This window comes from Apaloderma vittatum, unplaced genomic scaffold (genome assembly GCF_000703405.1).
Source record: "Apaloderma vittatum isolate BGI_N311 unplaced genomic scaffold, ASM70340v1 scaffold9597, whole genome shotgun sequence".
Classification (NCBI taxonomy): Eukaryota; Metazoa; Chordata; class Aves; order Trogoniformes; family Trogonidae; genus Apaloderma; species Apaloderma vittatum.
The window spans coordinates 30,620-39,208 of NW_009727786.1; positions in this window are offsets into that span (position 1 = coordinate 30,620).

Sequence of the window (8,589 nt, forward strand, 5' to 3'; positions counted from 1 at the left end):
ATTTAATAAGAATCTTTTTAAGATAAAATTGTTCTACAAAGGTGGAAATAATGCAATACCCTACAGCCCTTTTCAAAAGCAACAGCATCAGAGAAGTTAGATGTGGAAAAACCCTTTTTTGATCATCCCGGTCCCTTTCTCATTACTGCAGGATACAGGACTACAGACTATCTGCCCAAAACACAAGTGACAGAGGTGCAGCTGTGGTATGTGATATATGATTCTGGCAATCACTGAGACTCATCTGGAGACCCCTGAATTTCATTATTCTCTTCTGCATCATTGCCACTGACCCTGCAATGTCCTTGCACCTACCCAGATCTATCTGAGGGTGGTTCCAGCTTATTTTGGTTGCTGAAGGGCCACGACAAGAGCTGGGGCCTGTGCTACAGCTATTGCGTTTGCTTCCCTGTACCTCTTGAAGGTAACAGCAAGGGTAAGTCAGAGAGGAACCTGCTTTGTCTGCTCCAGCTTAACAGAAAATCCTCTCCACTAGCGCATCCTCCTATGTCCAAATATACTACCTCCTGAGGGGGCCTGACTGTAATATAATTTGCCGATCTGACACAAGAATTCAGTTTATTGCTGGTTCCTGGAAAGTCCCCAGGCTGATGGCTGTGGCTCGCTCTGGCAGAACCAGATGGCTCCATTTTGCTCAGCCACAGGCAATGGTAGTTGTGCTTGACTTCTCCAACTGACCTAGTTAACATTTGTTGGCTCCACATCTTGCTTTGAACTGGAACAGCAATGGAACTGTGCATGCGGCGGTTTGCACTGCACTGGTACGGGTTTGCATTAATTCCGTACTATGGAAATTGTCCTTGTTCATGTAAGGCAGTTGTTTTATTTGTTATCTTAATCTTGTAATTGCTGAGCGCAGTCTCTCCAGCCTTCAAAATTTCTTAAAAGTCAAGAAGGAACATTTTGATACCTTCCCTCAGCAGATGATTCTGGCTGGATATTTCTGGACACTGAGTGCTGTTAGCATCCTACTTGTGCATGTATGTGTCTGTGGAAAACCAAGCATGCCAGGCCCTCCTGAGACTTGCTTCTGCTTTCCTTCTTTCTTCAGCCATGACTTACATCAAGGAGAAACATCACTCCCCTGTCAGAGCAATCCATGTCTCCGACAGGAAATCCATGGGCTTTGCATGTCACAAGCAGGAAAACCAAAAAAGCAAAAAATGTGCAAGGTCTCATGTTCTGTCCGACAGCTCAAATTGCCAGAAAACAGAAACTGGAAGTCTTTGCAGTTTATTCATTAATCCTTCTCTTTGTGCCCCAGACACCCGCAAGATAGCAGGAGAGTAGGACATACAGTCAAAATAAAATAGAATATATTTCAGATGATGGAAGCTTTTAAACACAACCACAGCTTCAGAAAACACCTGTTGTTCAATGCTCTGATCACTACTCTCTCAAGTGTGAAACTTTTGCTCAGGCAGGGTGCTTGGTGTAAACACACCCATATTTACCTGTGGCATTCTGCTTCAAATTCCCAAGGAATCCTGCAAGCTATTGTTTGCCATTTATGACATGCTCTAGTCTCCCACTTCATCTTGTTGAAAAATAATCTGAGAGCATAGTTCTTCCCCAGCTTTTGTTGTGTCAGGCAGTCACCTTTCCTTACTCAGGAAATTATCTTAGTTGTGTCTTTATCTTCAGACATGAGGCACTTCCCTAGTGGTCAGGAGTTTCCCAGTTCCACTCGGTGCAAAAATCTCAGTGAAAAGAATGCTACAGGTCTGCAGGAAATAAAAACCCAACTATTTTTTTTTTTGCATCACCCACTTAAAAATGATCGAGGGCCTTGGCAGAAGGGTAAAAAAGCCTTTTTGGTTTACATTTTTCTACATATTACACCGCCAAGAGACATTTTCTGTGTCTCTAAAGTGATCTGCACTGATGAACTGCAGCTGAGATAAAGACTGACTGCCTGAAAGAAGTCAAAGATGAATGAGGGCAAAGATGGTGAAGGAGCACTGGGTAGGGAGAATATGAGAAAGCAACTCAAAAACTTGGATTTACAAGTGAGAAGCTGCTGGTGTTGGGCTGTCCGTCACCCTGCCTTTTTGCCTTTTCAGTGTGATAAGTAATAGCCAACTTCTTTTTCAAATGATACGTCACAGGAACAGTCAAAAAGCAAATCGACGCAATTAGCTTCCTCATCACTACAACATCCTGCATTCCCCTGCCCTGCAGTTACTGCTGACTGACCTCATGGGCATAAATGTGAAACTGAATTGCAGGATGTCTGCACAGGAGAAGCCTCGGTGCTTACCCTTTTCCAACTCAACTTCCTAGTATGACACTATGCCGTGGTTTGAGAGGAGATGGTCACAAGTTCCAAAAAAAAAAAAAAAAAATTCTCATCAAGGTGAAAAAGCATTCACAAAGAGAGTGACGAAGCACTGAAACAGGGATCCAGAGAGCCTGTAGAATCTCATTTCTTGCAGAATTTCAAAATTTGTGATGATAAGTTCTTCCACTCACTCAGAAATTAGCTCTACTTTGAACAGGACCTTGGACCATGTGGCCTCCCAAGGTCCCTTGCAAGCTCAGTTCTATAAGGCTGCAAATTTGCCTTGCTCCAAACTGAAAAACAACACAAAAGAAGTTGTGATGCTTCTAGCAAAGCGCATTTTTTTTTGACACAGTCGAACCATTTTGTGTTGTTTTAATTTCAAAATTTGTATATGTATAAAGAGCTGCAGAAATTGTGTATGAACACTGACTTTTGTGTTACTGTTATGTATCCAAAAAGGAATAAATAAAAATCAGTTGAATTGTTTAACTTTTTTTAAACTATCCTTTTTTCTTGAGTGCCAAACTGAACTGATGCATTCCTGGGGAAGGTTTTAGTTGTGCAAAAGCAGCATATTCCAAGGAAATTTCGTCCCAAAGGAAAATTTTTATCTACTTCCATCCGGTAATTGTTTGCTTCAAAAAGACCTCAGTTTGATCAGTTCAGCTCTCCTGTTCTGGTTTACATTTATTTCCAGCAGGAAGACGTATCTGTCAACAACTGAGTATTCCGCTAGTAATTGGAAATCTAAATCAACGTGCAATAGCTTTTTCTTTTTCTAGCACATTGCAAGAATGGAAAAAAGGGCATTTTTGACAAATTAGAGGTATTAATACGAATGTGTTTCACATACTAGGCATTGTTAAATTGCCATGGCAATTATCTCCATGGAGATTTCTAAAATATCGATTCCTGGGTACAACGGTAAATATTTCCACTAGTGAGCAAAGACCCATCTGGAGACCTCCAAATCTGTTGGGGGCCCTGGGTTTCAAATGAAGGAGAATTTACTTGCATGCTCTTTTGATTCTATATTCGTGAGTTGTAGAAACCGTTCAAAGTTCACTTTAATTCGCTTTCACAGTTTTCATTCAGCATGAAAATTTCAATTATTCCACTTATTTCAGTCAAAAGAAGATGAGAAGAAATGAAGTGGGTCAGAATTTCTGCAGCTGTTAGTATTTAGTGCAAATATCCAAAAAAATACTGAAGACCAAGGATGTATAAGGATGATTATAAAACACGTGCTTTCAAATTGCAATTTGCTTACACATGGGACTCCGAGGAGTACTTCTAAGGGATCCATGAAACACCATTAAGAGAAGCAATGGTAGTTTTGGTAGGCTTAAATACACTATTCAGGGACCACACATCTAATAGAAAACCTAAAAGCTCAGCAAACAGCTGAAAACCCCTGCATGGAGGTGATTCACGGCAAAGTATGTGAGTAGCATGTGCCTCAGTTCTGCAAACGATGATTTATTTCCCAACAGTCAGTCCAGGAGGGAGCAAGACCTCGTTACACCAGTGTGGGAAGAAGCCGACTCCGATTCTATTTTCGCAGCTGCCACTAAGCCATTGTCTGATTTGGGGCACGCTGCTTCCCTTCTTTGTGCTTCTGGCCCTCCCCAGCCTCTCTGAGGCTTGCCTTTCGGAATATAACTTCTCCAGCCTAGGGGCTGCATCTTATTATGTATTTATATAAGGCTGAACACAATAGAGCATCACTCCTGACTAGAATCTTAACTACTCGAATGTTTCTATAATCTCTCTTATCATAATAACCCTATCCATTTGTCTTGTGGAAAAAAAAAAAGAAATAAATCTTGACTGTGATTATTTTACATGCCCAGCTATCATTCTTTATCTTTTTTTTTCTTTTGCCTCTCTGATTTTGCGTTAGTGCCAGCAATCTATAGATTCAAGGAGTTCTGTGATTTTTATGAACTCCAAGAAAAGAAACTGGCATCTTTCCTTACACACTTTTCTTCTGCTTATTTTTAGAAAGGGGTTTTTTTTGTTATTTAAAAAAAAAAAAAAAAAGAGTCAGCAGTAATAACTATCTGACTGGTGACTTTGCCTTGCAGCAAAACAAAAATAGCCTGCACAGGTCAGAGGATCGGTGTTATGACATGGGAAAGTCCTGTCTCTGGAGTTGTCCTCCACGGGCTGTTGCACTGGGTAAGGTCTCGGGGCTGCGCTACTTTGTGTGCTCTGTACACAAACTGTGCAAGGAAACAACGAGCATTATCACTACTGAATTAATTACCATTTTTCCCTTTGGATACAGATTCTATTTAACAAATAGAAAGAAAAAAACAGCTGTACTGAATGGTGAATAACTCAACAGTTGAAAAAAGACTCTATTACCAAACACATCAGTCAAATCCTGTGGATTTGTAAACACTGTAAACGTCCGCGTTCACTCTCGGTCGGGGATGACCTGCAGGAGGACTACAGCAAACTGCTTCCATTCTCGGTGGCTCGTGATGGACTGAGCTCACTGTGAAATGACTCTTTCTGGGAAGCCTCTCCCTTGTTTACTGCAATTCCTTGTTTTCTGGAAGAGACTGCAGGATTGTTCTGGCTATTGTGAGTGTGACCTCAGATGTCTTAGTTATTAGTTCTATCAGCAGGACGGTTTAGCAGCCCGGTCAAGGGACCACAAAGAAATGTCCCCGGTTAGTGTGAAATGTTCACCTGGCACCTGTGTCACACAATGAAATTACTCCTTGAGTCAAAGTGCCCAGATGGAAATGGGCAATAAAACTTCATTACACAATAACATGTCTCACTGAGAACAGATGTCTTGCTGAAATACCAAAACCAAACGCACAAATGGCTCTGGGCTACAAAAAAAAAATAATTCAGAAACACTCGAGGAAATTTGTAATCAGGGATCAATTCTTTTTCTTAATAGGAGCTCAGTTTGGAACTGTTTCTTGCTTTACATGAAAGTATAACTGATTTTCTTAAAATCAGATGTTATTAGCCAAAGGATTTATTAAACGAATCATCTTGATTTGCGAAGCTGTTCCTTGCTTCGACAAAGTATTTAAGACCTGACTGCTTTAAGTCACTTACTACCACCGAATGTTTGGCAGGGGCCAGCTTAAGAAATCTTCACGTGATGGACTGGGGAGGAACTGCTCTCCATTTCAGCCACAGCTGGAATGTTTCACAGCTGCTTTCTCATGTGGTAATATGGCAGGATTCTTGGCAGGAATTTACCTTGCAGCTTTTCCCTGATGCAAGAAAGGACCAGGACAAATGGCTACCCTGCTCTTCTCTGAGTGCCTCTGAAAAGGCACTGCTGCTTTTTTTCAAGCATCTTCTCATGCTTTATGGTTCTGAAATCATTAATACCAGACCTCTGCACTGCTGATCTGCCAGAAGTAAACATTTAATGCAACATCAGCACGTGATCGTGTTCCTCATGAAGTAGCTCGAGTGCAGAACACGGTGTTGACATTGATTTTCCCCCTGCCTAGAAGAGGACAATTTCCGATAGAATAAAAGTGTTGGAGCAGTAGCTGCAGAAGATGCCTCATCCAGGAGTGAGACTTCCGGTCCAACATAAACTTGTCATTATTTTTTAATACATTTGAATAGGGAAGTTTGCTTACTCTGGATCAGTGCTCTGTGTGATGCGATTCTGTGTCATGACTTTTCTGATCCGACACAAGGAGCCCTTAAGCTGGATTTATTTTAGCGTTGAATCATGACCTCGGGGATTTGTAAGAGGAATGAGCTACAGCCAAGTGCCAAAGATTTTAAGGCAATTTAAAAGGGGAATCTTGGCCGTACTGAAGTCAACAGCAAAACTCTTTTCTTTTTGGGGACAGTTGATCACTGCAACATGAACTTTCTGTAGAAACCTATGGACCACGTTCAGTTGGCTTGAAGGGACCACGTCCAGCATGGCTTGAATTTCTGGCCTGAGCCTCCAAGGAGAGGAAATTCGTTCTCTCAGAATGATGGAGAGCCCTTCCCACCCTTCATCTGGGAAGGCAGCTGGAGCAGACTCACATCAAGATCCTGAGCACCCCAAACAATTTCACTGACAAAGCCACCCTGCAGTATTTCTGCCTCACCACTGTGATATATGGGTCCAACATTCACCCTAGTTCAAGCATTTGCTGGGAAATGGTAAACTGATCTTTGTTTTGCAGAAGGTGTTTAAGCCTCCTGTACCTCTCACAGGCATCCTTACAGCCAAAGACTAAGCAGTATGAACTGGATAAAAGCCATTTCTCTCATGTCTCCCTCAGATTTTTTTTCCTAGAGATTTTAGAAGGCCTAAGATCCATTCTACTGCAGAACGGAAATATTTTGGAAGAGGAAATCTAGTGTGGCTTATGCATAACTGTAGGATGTGGAAAGCACCCCCATTCAGATCCAATCAAAGCTTTCATGAATACTGACATCCTTAGCAAGTTTTCCACTCCCAAAGTTTCAGAACCACTAAACTAGCTGAGTTACTTTTTAACGTTACTTTGATTAAAACAAATTTTCTTTCAACCCTGATCTTAGCTAGAGAATTATTTGCATTAGTAGAATGGAATGTACTGGTTGACTCAAAGACAAGTTAATTACAGAATACAATGCAGAAAACCTTTGCCTACTAGAAGGAGACTGCTACAAAAATTTTTTTTAAAAAAAAGGTGTTAGCTCTTTTTAAATTTAATTGCCTGGTACAGGGAATGGTACTTTATACAATATGAAATAGAGCTTAGATGAAATGAGGAAGGAAAAAATGAGGCTGAGAAGACACTGAGAGAAAAGAAGAAAAAAAAAGCACTAAACAAAGTTAAAAGGCTAAAGGAGTATTTTTTATTGTATTCTTCAAAAGGGTGCAGGGAGACACTGTGAGATGCAAGAAGGAAGAGGACAGAACTTAATTGTGTTCTATACAATTTCTGCTACAGTTACAGCAACTAAGTCAGAGCTGGGCTCTGATTTATACCAAGAAAAGGAAGTTCTAAACCAAAATAATTTCTGTGGAGCTACTACGGACTCCCTTGTAATCGTGCTTGGGAGCAAGGCAAAACCAAGGCTGCAGCCAGAACAGCCTCGGCCAAGCCTTGATTTCAACTCAGAAAATCTTTATGCAGAACATGTAATTTCAAAAACTAGCTTTAAACACTAGGCAGATATAACTCTGCTCTATGTTGATTCCTTCTAGATTATATATGCAGATATTAATTACGTAAATACATCTATTATGGATGCAGTTAATTACACTAATTGCACATAGTCATGAATATAAACACGTTGTGCCACGCCAGAGGCCAGGGAGAGGCCCCACTGAAATTCGGAACAAGACCTTCTGGTCCCATTTTAGTGTAACAGCCTCTTTGATAGGATCTCTGGAGAAGATTAGAGTTACTTATTCCAATATGTGACCACTCAGAACAGGAAAGAATTCCCAAGGCTTGAGCTCTCAGGTCCAAAACCATGGTATCACAAAAGGAATTCACGCAGAGAAGAAAAGATAAGAATTGCAAGATAACTTTTCCATAGCCATGCGCACAGTGCATGCTTACAAAACATCTAATCATTTTCAGGGTCATTCTCTTTCATTTCAGTGTAAAATTCACCCTCAAAAAGCTACAGGATACAAAAAGAGTCATGCGTGGGTTCAGATAATATAAGGAATACCAGGTTGTCATCTGGGTTTCCTGACATTGTCTGTACAGGATAGAAAATTATAACATCACAGTTGTAATTATGTTATCAAAAGCATTGGATACAGAGAGCTAGTTGGGTATCTGCACTTTGCTCTCTTATTGCACTTTCCTCTCAATCTTTCATCTATCCAGTATCGGGGAAATAAATAGCGTATGAACCAAACACCACTTCACATTTGCTACTCCTACAAGGCTCAGTTTAGTTTGATTCATTTTTGAATATACCCTCAGCTCTAGGGCAGACAAACTGCTGTAATGGCAGCTTTTTAGAGTCATTGCAGCATCTTAATGTGAAAAGGGATTTAAGGCCCTGCTTCTCACAGCAACACTTGTACTGGCTGAATAGCAAGTCTGGACATGCCTGATTTCTCTGCCTACCAGCCAGCCCTGCTTTAAGCCACCATTTGATCATAAATAAAAGAGGAAACTGTAAATACCTAGAGATCTATGGAGGTCTAGGAGCACAGTGGATGGTTTTTGTTATTTTTTGGTTGGTTTTTTTTTTTTTTTTTACATTGAATCAGTACATATTTTATCGCCTAATCGCCACACAGACACACCACTTTTAAAGCCTTTCCAAGGCACACGCATTTT